Raw genomic sequence first — 14,093 nt, 5'->3', positions numbered from 1 at the left:
TCTTTGGAGCAATTTAAAATAGTAACCTTGGGGCCCTGGCCTGGTAGTTCAGTTGGTTAGAGCATCGTCCTGATACGCCAAGGCTGTAGGCTCAATCCCCAGTCAGGGAACATACAAGAAGCAACCAATGAATGCATAAATAAGAACAACAACAAATTGATGTTTTACTCTCTCTCTTCTTTCCACTCTCTCTCTAAAACAAAAAAATTAAAATAGTAACTTTGGGTGGAGGGACACCTCCTTTCACTTGATCTTTGCATGTTGGTGCTTCCCCTTTATTTGACAGAGGACTCGCAAGGGAAGGTTCTAGACAACAGCCTGAAGCCCTGACCCAATTTCCTGCTGACACTGTAGCTTCATTTCTGTTATGTGGGTTTTTTCATCTTGTAGGACACACATAGTATATATGTCAAAGATGTTCAAAAGTCACTGGGCATCTAGACAACATGATGAGTCCACGCAACAGCTTTATTTACGGAGGTGTGTCTCATTTTTTCTGGCGTGGCCCTGCAATCATTGGCTCTGGGGTTTGATTTTACCCTACTTACAAACGAAGGAGAGCTTGTTACTCTTTCATGGATGCTGGCAGAGTACAGGAGACTTCTGAGTGAGAGACAAAAGGCTTTGTTAGTCCTGCCCCAAATGGAATGGGTTTTCCTGCCCCCAAGTCCAATGCAAGCAATGTGATATGGCCCAGATGGATGCATGGCAGTGTGTTTGCATTATGGCTAAAGAACACTGAGTGTGGGGAATCCACTGCTTTTATAGCAAGCACTAAGCAAGCCTTCTCTTCATCCTGGAAGGAGACAATACTCATTCTGCAAAGTTGCTCACTGCAAACACAACCCTGAGACAGACCTGGCAAAGAGTGGGCAGATCCTTCCATTCTTAGCATACCAATTAAGAATATGCAGGAGCCCTAGCTGGTTTGGCTCAGTGGATAGAGTGTCAGTCCTTGGACTGAAGGGTCCTGGGTTCAATTCTGGTCATGTACCTTGGTTGTAGGCTCGATCCCTGGCCCTGGTCCGGGCGTGTGCGGGAAACAACTAATTGATGTGTCTCTCTCACATCGATGTTTCTCTCCCTCTGTCTCTCCCCCTCCCTCCTGCTCTCTCTAAAAACCAATGGAAAAATATCCTTGGGTGAGGATTAACAACAACAAGAAAGAGAATATGCAGGGATACTCAAGCCTATAGCAAACTGCCTCTTTCAAGCAGCCATTTCTCCACAGATCCCTGGCTCCTGTTAGTGGAGAATGGTGTTCAGAAAGCAAGATGATCACTTGTTAGGTGCACTCATTGCTATTGAGCTATTTGTGCTCCTAGATACTCTCGGAAGACAGAGCGAGGGAATTATGTACACACACACACACACACACACACACACACACACACACGGGCCTGTCTGTCTCCATGAATTCACACTAACAACTCCAATCAAATACCATAGGTTCTTTCTGGTTTCCTGCCTTTTCATATCTGTAACACTCTTCTCTGGCAATGAGAAACCCTGAATATATTATTTGCTGATGCTCTTGCCATCTCATCACTGCCCCTGCTACTCACCCTCCAATCACACGGTGAGCTCCTAAACACTTGGGTTCCGAGCTGACATGGGGGACTCATCTCCCTTCTGCTCCCTCCTCGCCCCCCCAGACTCCCCAGCCCGTGCTGGCCCCTGGAGCTGCTGCCCTCCACTGCTCAGGCTGCCACCACCACCTCCTCCCTGAGGGTGACCTGCTTGGTGAGCGACCCTGTGCCAGGCCACCCTGCTGCACGACACTCATGCTTCAACACCCTGGGCCGGGCCTCTGCTGCCACTGCCACCACCCTGTACAGACACACTCTTCACCTCGCTCAGCTCGGAAATTCCCCACCCTCCCCTTCCGCAGACCCCTGCCTTGCTCAGCTACACCTGATGGTTTCTAGACAGAAGTCACTAGGAAGGGAAGGGGAGGGAGAGGACCTAATAACCCTTGTTAATGGCTGCAAACCACGACGTTAAGTGGAGGCAACCCAGCCTCCCTTGCCACCTCCCAGCCAGGTTAAGTAGAGGTTGTGTGTTTGCTTTCTTTTCTAGATGCCGTTCCAGGAATCAACCCATGAGCGTCACTCTCTGTGCGTCTCTCTGGGCGCCTCCCTGGTGGTTTCATGAGGACAGATTCCTAGAAGGGGGATAATTCCTGGGTCAGAGGGCATGGCCACTTCTCGAGCTCCTGGTCTTTGTAGCCCCACTTTGGTGTTCGTCTTACAATCCGCACGCCCTTGAATAAATAAGCAGGCGTGACTGTCCCAGAGACGGCGCAGCGTTCTCGACAGCTGACAGTTGTTTCGCTGCCCGATGACATCACCTCCCTTTCTACCCCAAGACCGATGTGGGAAATTCTGTATAAATAACCAGCATCAACAAGCCATTGTGTCACCGGCCTCTTCAAGATGGGCCGTGGCTGCCGCGCGGCTGGCCCAGCCTGCGCGGGACAGGCGCCGTGATTTATAAGGTCCAAGCGTGAAGTCTTCGGGAAAGTTGGTGAAGTTCTTTATAGGTCACCTGTATTTTTCCTACCATCGATGTTTTGACTCACGGGGTTTCCTTTATGTCACTCTGTCCATAGTCTAGGTATTATTAAATGGAATAAAGAGGTTACTGTGGCAGAGGCTGAGGTGCACGCGGGAGGGAGTTTGTGATTCCAAATGAGAGAAGAAAGAAATAACAGGCGAGGGAATTAATTAGGACAAACATTGGCAGCCAGGCAACCGAGCATTCATTGCATGAGGGCCACTGGCCCAACGTTGTGCTGGGAGCTGTTGGGAAGTTCATCTGTTCGTTCATTCAACCAACATGTGCAGGCACCAACTCTATCCAGGCCCTGCCCTAGGCACTAGGGAACCAAGAGAAAAGAGACGTTGTCCCAGCTCTCAGGGGCTCATGGTCTAGAAGAAGAGGTGCTGAATCTGTAGGGGAATATCTGGGGGAGCTCCTATTCCAGCTGGGGGAGGCTCTGTGAAGGTTTGAGCAGGGTGCTTGGAGTCAAAACATGCCTCTTAGGTGAGTAAGATGGGCAGCTTTTCCTGGCAAGAGGGACCAGCTTAAGCAAAAGCACACAATTTTGTCAGCTAATCACAAGGATAGTATGCAGGTTCCACAGGCCCACTGTTCCAGGGATCGAGTAGCAAGTGACTCTCATACTCCAGCTGTGAACTGGTAACGCGGTGAGAGGACTGTCTGCATAAAATTATTAAATGATTTTCTTCTGCATCCAGGAGAAATTCCAAATGTCTTACCCAAGCGCACAAGGCTGAATGAGCTAGCGTTTGCTGTGTAACAAATAACCACCAAATCTCCGCGATGGACCACAATAAGCATGCGTTGTTCTTGCCCCTGCATCTGTGGGTTGGCTGGGATGTGGCTGATGTTGGCTGGGCCCAAATGGACTTGACTCCAGGTTGTGTGTTGAGTCCCTATATGTCCCCTCCCTCTTGGGTCCGTGATTGCCTGAAGCATGTTCTTCTCATGGCCAAAGGCAGGAGGACAAGAGCACAGCCTTTGTTTGGAAAGCACAGTTCTAGGCTTTGCTCCCCTCACGTCTGTTAGCATCCACCAGTCAAAGCAAGTCACACGGTTAACCCCAGAGTGAAGGGACTCTGAGGGCCATGGCCACGTGGGCTTGTGGGGTAGAGCCACTGCAACCCGGGCCCTGCAGGCCTCACCTGCCTCGCCTCTCTCTCCTCTCTGGCATCTCTGTTGTAGCTACTCAAGACCACTTGCGTCCCCTGGACATGCCATGATTTTTCACCCTCTGTGTCTGTGCACGAGCGAGTCTGTGGCCCTGGAATGCTGTTCCCAGCCTCATCCCCCTGGTCGATGTCATCACATCATTTCTGAATGGGCATGGCCTGGCTCCGGGGGTCAGGGGACATCCTTATGTGTCTTCCTTTTCCTCTTCATGCCTGGGTGGGGTCCCTCCTGTTTCTCTCTCATGGTTCTTCTCTTTCTCTCCCTCCTTCCCCCCTCCCCCCCCCATCGTCCCCCGTCTCTCTTGTACTTATTCTCATCATGCATTGATATGATATTAAGGTTTGGGGTAGAGACAGGGCCTTACTTTGTCTGAACTTTGGGGTGCTCTGCATTTTACAAGCGTCCCCTGAGACGCCGTTTCTGAAGTGGTTCCTCTGTTTCTCTTCTGCTCTTGCTCCCCTGGTTCCCTCAGAGGGAGAGGGTGGTGGTGGGAAAAGGCAGGATCCAGGCATTCCTGGCTCCCCTGCAGCCAGACCATCCCATAGTCCCAATTCGCCTTTCCCGGACCTCAGGCCTGGAGCAGGGTGCCCACAGCAGCTGTCAACACTTTTGGGTGGGAGGGTGGACAGAGGGACGGACGGGCTTCCTCCACGCAGCTTTCTGCTCACCGTCAGGGCCTCGGCTGAGCCTAGCCGTTGGGGTCCCAAAGGCAGGAGGGCTGGAGCGGCCATGAAAAGACAGGGGCCTCCCCATCACGGTCAGCGATGGACGCTGCCATCAGCAGCAGCCACAGAAGGCGGCTCTGAGGGGCAGGATGTTTGTCACCAGACCAGCTGGGATGGGGACTTAGCATCAAGCATCCTATTCGGAGCGGCTCCGGGGGGTTATGGAGCTCTGGGGAGCCAGCCGGGGCCACTCCTAGCCCACTTAGTGCAAGTGTTGTCTTTAGGGGCCTCTAATTCCCTTTATAAAGAGCTTTTTTTTTTTTTTAATGGAGCCTGGATACTATTAATATTAATGTTGAGTGGGTCAAGCAGTTCTGGTGATTATCCTATATAATAAAGAGCTAATATGCAAATGGTTGTCGAGCCCTTGAGCTGGGGCTGGGGGACCTGAGGCCGCGCCCCCTGCCCCAGTGCCAGGGTCGGGGGACCTTGAGGCCATGCCCCCGCCTGGCAGGGCTTGACAGGGGACCTGAGGCTGCGCCCCCTGCTTGGCGGGGCTTGACAGGGGACCTGAGGCTGCGCCCCCCGCCCTGTGGGGCTTGACAGGGGTGGGGCTGGCCGGGGCTGGGTCTCGCGTGATTTTGAGGCGCGCACTGGTGGGCAGGGACTTGACTCTGGATCCCGCGGCATGCCCCAGACTCTGACAGGAGGGAGATTTTCATATACATTTTACTAATTTTCTTTCATCTCTGACACTTTTATTCTAGAGAAAGGGCAAATAACAATATTAAAAGATAACCTCTAATTAATTCCTTTTTAATGTGCACAAATTTCGTGCACCGGGCCACTAGTTGATAATAAAAAAAGAGATTCTGCAAAGGTAATCGTCAACCCAAAGCCCCAGTGAGCAGCGTATTTGCTGGTGTAAATTGTGGGTTGCTCTTGCAATTTAAATAGAAACCTGAGACTGAGAGAGGTAAAGGGAGCCCCCCGAGGTCACACGGCTAGGACGTGGCTGAAGCGGGCTGGTTCCAGCTTGGCAGAGGGACAGTGTTGACAGGCGGTGCCCCGGAACGTAGAAGGACTAGGGGTCTGCTCCGAGCCACCAGGGAAGCAGACCTCAGGGAAAGAGCCTGAGGCCCGAGGTCAGCCGCCAGCAGGAAACCGGGCTCTTGATGGCAGGGGCCTTGGCATTTGCGTAGGATGTGGGGGAGGGTCCAAGGCCGGAATGAGGGCTGTGAATCACGAGTGGGAGTCAGCGACCTGTTTTAAGGGAGTGCCAGGGTCAGATGTGTGCACTTCGCGTGGACGGGAGCCCAGAGCCTGGCCTGTTTGGCTTCCTCCAGCCTCAGGGTCCCCTTTCTGCGGCGATTATAATGCCCGCTCCCGCCCCCTCCAAGACTGAACCGCGGACAACTGTGCTTCTTGGAACAACGGTGGAGACCAGTGGCTTCAGGCAGTTGTGCAGCCCTGGGCCCGTTCCACCAAAGCATGAGTCAACCAGGGTCCTGGCCACACGGGGGAGCCGGACTGGTCAGATCTGCCGTCTACCTTCAGGGGCCGCCGTGGAAGACCCAAGCTGATGCGTGTCCAGGCGGGCAAAGCATCTGACGGTGAGGTGTGTGCTTGCTGCTCGTGGCTGTCCACCCGCCACCCCTCCCCCCTTTATCTTGGCATGTGCCCCCAGCTGGGGCTGTGTCCCACAGAGCTCGTGAACTTCAAGGGGAGGCAGGCCGGGTCCGAGCTCCAGGAGTGGGTCCTGGTTGGTCCCGAGAAGGGCTCGCAGCTCCGCACCTTGGTCTCCGTGCGGGCACGTGAGCTGGGGAAGGAAGGCTTTTGTCGTTGTTCTTTCACAGAAGCCGTCTTGGAGGAGCTCTGCTTTCTCACGGGACCAAGATGCCCTTGCTGCTGCTGGCAGCCACCTTGGGGCCTAGAGGGGAGGCAGCCTGGAAGGGGGCAGACGTGGGCAGAAGGCAGGGTGCAGAGAGGGAAAATGGCCTTCTTCACCCTCCACTGAGCGGCTAACCAAGCTTTGCCGAAAGCTCTCCTGCCTCTGGACTCCTCAGTGGCGGGGGCCAGTACGTTCTCTCAATGCACTGGTTTGGTGCTCCTTGGGAGTGGGCGATCCTGGCGATTCAGAGAGCTGCTGCCTCCACCGTGTTCTTTTTTGTTGGAAGCACTTCCCGGCTGTCTTGCAGATGCAGCTCTGAGTTATACCCCTGCATCGGCCTCAGGGGACACCGTGCGGGGGAGGCCATGGATCCCTGCCTGGCTGCCCAGCACCCGCTCATCCCCCTCCTTCGTCACGCTCCCCGGCCACGGTCCACGTGTCAGCCCAACACAGCAACCACGGATGAACGAGACAGCGACATCTCAGGAACTGGGCCGGGGGAACGCACCTTCTGCTATTTTATTTCAAAGAGAATTTTGCCTTGATTTCTTTTCTTGAAACCTCTCTCCCCGTGGTGGGTGAGGTCAGCCATAAGACAGAAGCCCCAGGGGCCGTCAGAATTGAACAGGCAACTGGAAGTTGGACACGATGCTCTCTCTGGCCCTTTCCAACTCCGACAAACTCCGAGTCTGTGAAAGCTGGATCAGTTGTGGCCAGGAGATTCCAAGAGCATCTGCTGGGTGCCAGGCAGCTCCCAGCCACTCTCTCCTCCGATGCCTGGGAGGAGTCCATTAGCATTCCCATTTCGCAGATGGGGAAACTGAGGCTCTGAGAGGCTATGTGGAGAGCTCAAGACCGCACAGAAGCAGAGCTTGCATTTGGCTCCCTCTGATACCAAAGCCCCTGTGCCTCCCAGGCCCCCGCGTGGTGTGTCCTTGCTTTGGGGCATTTTATTCTATAAAGAGGGTGACCCTCCTCTGGAAACGGGCAGATGAAGGCACACCACTGCGGCCTGGTGGGGAGTTTTGGGAGCAGTTGCTCCACAGTTTTTCTTACTTTCTTTTTTTTTTTCTTTCTTTTCATGAACTCACACAGTTCAGCCAAGGGTGCTTCAAGAGGCCAATTTTCAGCCTCTGTCCCCGCTGAAGCCTGGAAGAGCGCGAGCCGGAGCCAGCGAGCTTGCCGGGTCATCTTGGAAGCGGCAGAGGCCCGCGGAGCTGGCCTGTCTCCGCTCACTGTGTACAAGTGGAGGGTGTGTGTTGTTTCAGCCTCCGAGCAGAACTCGGGGACCGGGTGCGGAGCGGGCCAAGCATTCTGAGGCTCGGGTGTGTGCACACCACAAACCAACCTCAAAAATACCCATGATTCAGGGGGGAAAAACCCGACCTGACTTCATAGCTCTCCTGATGAATGTACACCCGCCCCGCCCCGCCCCCGGAAGCCCGCTTTTCTTCGAGACAGTCTGGGTTTTTGTTGAGCGGTCACTGCGTTCGCTGGAGGGAGTTCAGAGGAGGGTAGATAACTGGAAGATTTGGAGTAGAGATAGGTGGCCTTCCTTTGACCTTAGATTGATCTGGGGTGCGTTTTATAAGGGTGCCCCGGGGTGCTGTTTTTAAATGGTTCCCCTGTTTCTCTTCTGCTCTGTCCTCTGGTTTCCTCTGGGGGGAGGGCGGTGGTGGTAAAAGGCAGGGTACCCAGGCATTCCTGGGTCCCTGGAGATGACACCATCAAATGGCTCCCTATTCACCCTACCTCGACCTCAGGCATGGAGCAGATGGCAGAGTAGCCTTCAACAAGTTCTGGGTGGGTGGGTGGAGGGATGGGTGCATTTTCTTGATGCAGCTTTTTGCTCACTGTCAGGGTCTCGGGTGGGCACGGCAGCTGTCCTTTATTTCTTAGGAGATGCCCCCTTTTATGGTAAATCTACTCTTGCATGCTTTAGACCAGCGGTCGCCAAGCTTTCGGACCCCACGGACCATCGGTTGGTGACCGCTGCAGACCACAAGATCCCTAACGATTTACCGATGAAGAGCGTCTCTGAATTTCTGTAAGGTTTCTTTCCCAGCCTTATCAGCACCTCCAACACACTTGCCACTTCTTGCTTACCCAGTTTGATTAGCACGATGTCATTGGTGCAGTGATATCTGCCGTCAGTGAATGGGATACTCTGCAAAACGTCCAGATGGTCCGGACCCCTTTGGACTGTGCTATGATAAAGGACAGGAGCGTTACCACAGCCCCAGCACGAGGCTGTGCATTTACACTGTTGTCTGTTCCATGGGCATGCAAGCTGCTTTCAGCACTCGTCCGTGACAGGGACAGAAAAGCACCCATTTCCCAGGGCCAGGGCTGCATACCGTGCGTTGGAGCTGAGTTAGTCTTCTCTAGCAAAGACACCGCATCCGGCCAGCAGCTGTGAGTAAGCTACTACCTGGTGGAATCTGTGGAAGTCTCCTGGTAGATAACTGGAAGATTTGGAAAACCCCCCAGTGTGTGGATTTCCTAACTGCAGTGAATGTCTGTTCCACATGCACATTTGAGAACCAGGGAAATGACCACGAGGTGGGTCCATTGTGAGCCAGACCTGGGCCAGGCCTCCCCTGATTGCCTGGCTCCCTGCTGCCCCCGCACTCCCAGCGGACCATGATATGCTGTACCAAAGACCTGGTGTCCAATCGTTTTTGAAATGTCTGGATATTTTAGGCGAGTAAATGGCTCTAGATCCTTTTGTGGAATGATTGGGGGACTTGGCTATACTCACTGCACTTGCCTAGGGTTCTTCCTCATGGGGGCCTAGACTCTCCTTTCATTGACAACTTTCAGATTTGGAAACTGGGCAAGGAATCCTAACTTTTTATTGACATAGCTCCTTCCCATGGTGTCCTGATGAATCATCCTTCATTTGTTCTCATTGTCTATACAGGGTGGGGAACGTCCGGCCCATGGCCTGTATAAGACCTAAGAAATCATTCGGTCTGGCCCTGCCAGGGCATTAGGAGTGCATTAATTAAATGTTTGATCAAACATAGCAGGCTAATTTAAAAAAATATATATTTTATTGATTTTTTTTTTTTTTTACAGAGAGGAAGGGAGAGGGATAGAGAGTCAGAAACATCGATGAGAGAGAAACATCGATCAGCTGCCTCCTGCACACCTCCTACTGGGGATGTGCCCGCAACCAAGGTACATGCCTTTGACTGGAATCAAACCTGGGACCCTTCAGTCCGCAGACTGACACTTTATCCACTGAGCCAAACCAGTTAGGGCGCAGGCTAATTTTTAAGTTGACAATTTTGGACAGCCTGGGAATCCTATATAATAAAAGGCTAATATGCAAACCGACCAAACAGTGGAACGACCCGTCGCTATGAAGTTCACTGACCACCAGGGGGCAGAAGCTCAACGCGGGAGCTGCCCCCTAGTGGTCAGTGTGCTCCCACAGGGGGAGCACCACTCAGCCAGAAGCCCTGAGCTGGGCTCACGGTTGGCGAGCGCAGCAGCGCTAAGGATGTCCGACTGATGGCGACATCCCCCAAGGGCTCCAGGACTGCAAGAGGCGCAGGCCAGGCTGAGGAACCCCCCCTTCCCCCCCCACCCCCAGTGCATGAATTTTGTGCACCGGGCCTGTAGTGATGTCATAAATATCCAAATGGCCCTTGGCAGAAAAAAGGTTCCCCACCCCTGGTTGGAGAACTAGCCTTTGGGAGTTCCTCTGTTTTGCTACTAAGGGTGCTGTATTCCTTCACCACTTCTCTGCCTGCCTGTCTTTCCATCTACTCCTGCGGTCACACCAACCTTGCTTCTGATGGTTCAGCACCACCACCTGGCCCCATTATTTTGTGAGACACTCGCTATCACAGAGTCCTGTAACAGCATCTCCTGCCATCAGCCTGGCGCATGAGCACCGCCACCCCGAGCTTCAGCAATGCCTGTGTCCCTCTCACCAGCGTGTTACTTATTGTACCGGGAGATGGAGCATCCTCTAGGCCACCTGCAGAGCAGAGCTGGAGAACCTGTCCACTCTTGTGTGCCCGTGATTCTGAATCCTTTGATCCCTTCTTCCATCATCTAGGAAGGAAGCGCTAGCATTTCTGCTTCCCTCCGTGTGGCCATTCTAAAGGCCAAGTAGCGTGCTCAGTGCTTCCTCCTGAGCTCCTCGCCGGGGTGTTAAATCCTGTATCCTGAGGGAGTGTGCCCACATGGTAAACGCTCCCCTTTCCATTATGTTCTGTCCCCTTTATCCCATATCTGATTCCTTCTGCTGGTCCAGCCATGTTGGCTCCTTCAGGGAATAGTCCCTTTTCCCCCTTAGCCGTCACCTAAATAGAGAGGGAAGCAAGACTAGGCAGACGACAAGTTGACCTGTGATGTGGCTGCAGCGGAGGACCCAGCTGATCCCTCTGGGGACTCTGAAGCTGAGATGGCCTGGTCAGGGCCCATGTGGGAGGCAACCAGTCGATGTATCTCTCTCACATCGATGTTTCTCTCTATCTCTCCCCTCCTTCCACTCTCTCTAAAAATCAGTGGGAAGATATCCTCAGGTGAGGATTAAAAAAATTAAAAAAAAATTTGGTCAAGGATAGAGTCTTTGTCAAGGGCAACCCCCAGGATGGATCTCAGCATCAGCAAGTATGGGGAGCGAGTGCCTTGGTCTTGCAGGTAGCATCAGATCTACCAACGTCGATGTTAGGGTTCTCTCTGCCTCTTGACTGCTTGTCTGGGGGTGGGTTGATGAGATCGGTAGGCTGACCTATTTTGGGGATAGGGGTCATTTTCTGGCCTTCACACTTCCCGAATAAACACTACCTGGGTAGAGTCAAGCAGAGGGCTGTTAGGCCGAAAGGAAAAGAAATGGGGTTATTGGAATGCTTGAAGCCAGACTGGAAACTTGGTTACTTAAGCCAACTTTCTTTTACACTCCTTGGGCTGTGCGAGTTAATGAATAAATTGAGCTGATTGGTGTCTGAGCCTCTCCCCGACTGGGAAGCAAAGATAATTGCCCAGCTGGAGCAGACCATGCCAGCGGAGGGCGTCTCTTACCCACTGCTCTGATGCAAAGAGCCAGAGGGACAAATAAGGCTGGGGGTGGGCTGGGGGTCAGGGAGAGGTACATGGTTCCAAAGGGTCATTAAAGCAAATGGAGCCTGCTTTTCCTCAGGGCTCCCCCGTTTCACGGTGCCTGTGCACCCAACTTTCGTAGAGTTTTACTGCGATTTACACCAGGCAGGACATTGGGCCCCTGGCCACCCCTGGCCGTGTCTTTTTATGTGAACTAACAAATGACTCTCTTAGATGATTCTCTAGTCCGCTTGGTAATGTCTGCTGCCCCCAAACCGACTCGAGGGCAGTGCCTTGCTAATGCCGTGCCATCGATGAGCTCTGGGAGGCTGAGATGTTTGAGTGAGGACGTGGTACCTTGCTTGCTCCTGTAGCCGCAACCCTCAGGGGCCGATCTGGCAGCGTTCCCTGGGAGCTCGCTCAGCGCTGGGGCCAGGACGAGTTCCAGGCAGAGCCGGAGGGAGGGTGCCTCCTGGGACAAGAAGGATGCTTGCTGTGCTGAGAGGACCACAGGGAGCCCAGCTCTCTTCCTCTTGTAGCAAACCTACTGAGATGAGGGCCAGTGGCCATGGCTGCTGTTGCTGGTCAGCCCACAGACACAGGGGAACCAGCCTCAGGATGAAGTTGACACTGTGGTCAGTGATGGAAAAACAGAAAGACCCAAGTCCTTCATGGCACGTCGAGACACTGGATCAATTGAATTTGAAGTCCCCCTTACTCCTCGCAAGACTTGCTGTTGTGTGAACAGATAAAGGAACTACCTCCAGCCAGTTTGAGTCGGGGTTTCTTTCATTGCTATGTGAACGAAGCATTTTGCCCTATTCTCGATCATTCTTAACTTCTGTCTCAGGGGTTGGGAACAGATACAGTTCTAGAATCCGATGTGTGCTTTCAAATCCCAGCTCTACCACGGGGAGACTGGTGGAAGATCATTTTACGTCTCTATGCCTCACTTTTAAATTGGGCTTGAGAATAGCATCTATCCCAAAGCTTTGTGGGGATCGTGTGGGGTAATGTAGATAAGGTGTTTAGGACTGGGCTTGGTATACAGCCAGTGCTTAATAAATGTTACTCATTGTTGGCTGTTCCAATGGGTAAGGTGCTGTGATCCAGGTGAGTAGGGAAGGTGTCTATTAGCTGCTCTGGGCTCTCAGCTCTTCCTGAGGTGAGCTGGGCTAGGAAGCTGGGCTGTGTCTGCTTAAAGGGCCAGAGAAGGAGTGGACGATTGGGTTCCTCTTTGATGAAATCCTTCGTTGGCTTCCTCTTACTTTGCACATTGAATCCAAACAATTTAGCGGTGGCGATGGGGTGGGGCAGGAGGAGGGTAAGTGACTGGTTGGTGTTTTTGAGAATACGCCCCTGCCTTCTTCTATGTGAGGAATTCTCTGGGTTTGTGTGTTTTAAGGCCTCCGAAGGTGGCTCACCACAGCTTTCAACTTCTTTTCATCTTGCTTGGCCCCTGATGCATCTTTATTGGGTTTATAAACTCACCCCCCCCACCCCCTTTCTTTTGAAAATCCCTGTTTATTTGTAGAGCCACTACTTTTAAGAGCTTGTGCAATATCTTAAATGTCATTTTTGCCCTGGTCCACTCCAAATGCATGAGCTCGTGCCTCTTACATAATGGACTCGGAGGCCTCTGAGAAGAGCGAGTCCCAGCAAGCCTGCAGCATGGCAGTCATTACATAACGCGGACAGAGCACAGCTCCCACCGTCAAGTTGATCTGGTCTGAAAGGGGAGGAGGCGGGGCCGTGTATAGACCTGCCAACAGCGCCGGTGAATTCAGCTGCTTCGGGCTGGGTCTGCCAAGGGCCTGAAGGTGACCCGGTGTAACCACATTTGCTGGTCGGTGTAGTGAAACAGCCAGCCAGGTTCAGTCCTCCACTGGGTCATCTCTCTGAGACAACTGGCTTTGTTTATTTTCTCTTTCCACTGTATTGGCCAATGGAATTGGGATTAATTGGCCTCTTGTTTTGGCATCGGGTACAGACACAATTACAGTCAAGTCGTTGGCCAATTCAGTGGGGGAAAAACATCTGTCGAGCTTGTTGTTCCACTAGCTGATCTGGAAGCCCCGGGTAGGCACCGTTAAGATCCGCTGAGAAATATAGGCCCAGCGAACATGGTGGTTAGACGCACTGTTTCCTTTTTTCACATGGCTGTATAATGTTTACGGCCCAACACCCACTCTTCCTGCATGACGCCTCCAGTTTGCTAATCCGTTCCAGACGGTTGGTGAAATGGTTGCTAGGAGAGGACTTGCTGAGCGGTGTGAAGAGCTTCAGAGTCAGAGGGATGTTGGTTTGTATCTTGGCTTGGCTATTAATAAATAACTTGTGAGACCTTTGGCAGTCACATTCTCTTTCTGAGCCTCAGTGACCTCATCTGTAGAATGGGAATCATTCCAACACCTGCCTCATGCCATTGGTGGGGAGGGAGACCAAGTGTGTCTTGCCTTGCCTGGGATTGAGGGAGTGCCTGAGATGTGGGACTGGACTTTGAAACCTGGGACATCCTCAGGAAAAACAGATGAGTTGGTTACCTAGGTTGTGAGGGTTAAATGGAACAGGGCTGGCTGAATTTTTAAGAAACATAGAAAATATGTCTAGTTTTTGACCAAGTACCTGTTGACTGGGGCCAGTAAAAGATGAGGTGTTCTTTCCTCCACGAGAGCACGGGTTCCCACAGCAGGGACAGGCCACTCTCCTCTCCATATGTCGTATTTTCCACCCAATTCTTCATC

This window comes from Cnephaeus nilssonii, assembly GCF_951640355.1.
Source record: "Cnephaeus nilssonii genome assembly, chromosome: 5".
NCBI lineage: Eukaryota > Metazoa > Chordata > Mammalia > Chiroptera > Vespertilionidae > Cnephaeus > Cnephaeus nilssonii.
This window is presented reverse-complemented; position numbering follows the sequence as displayed.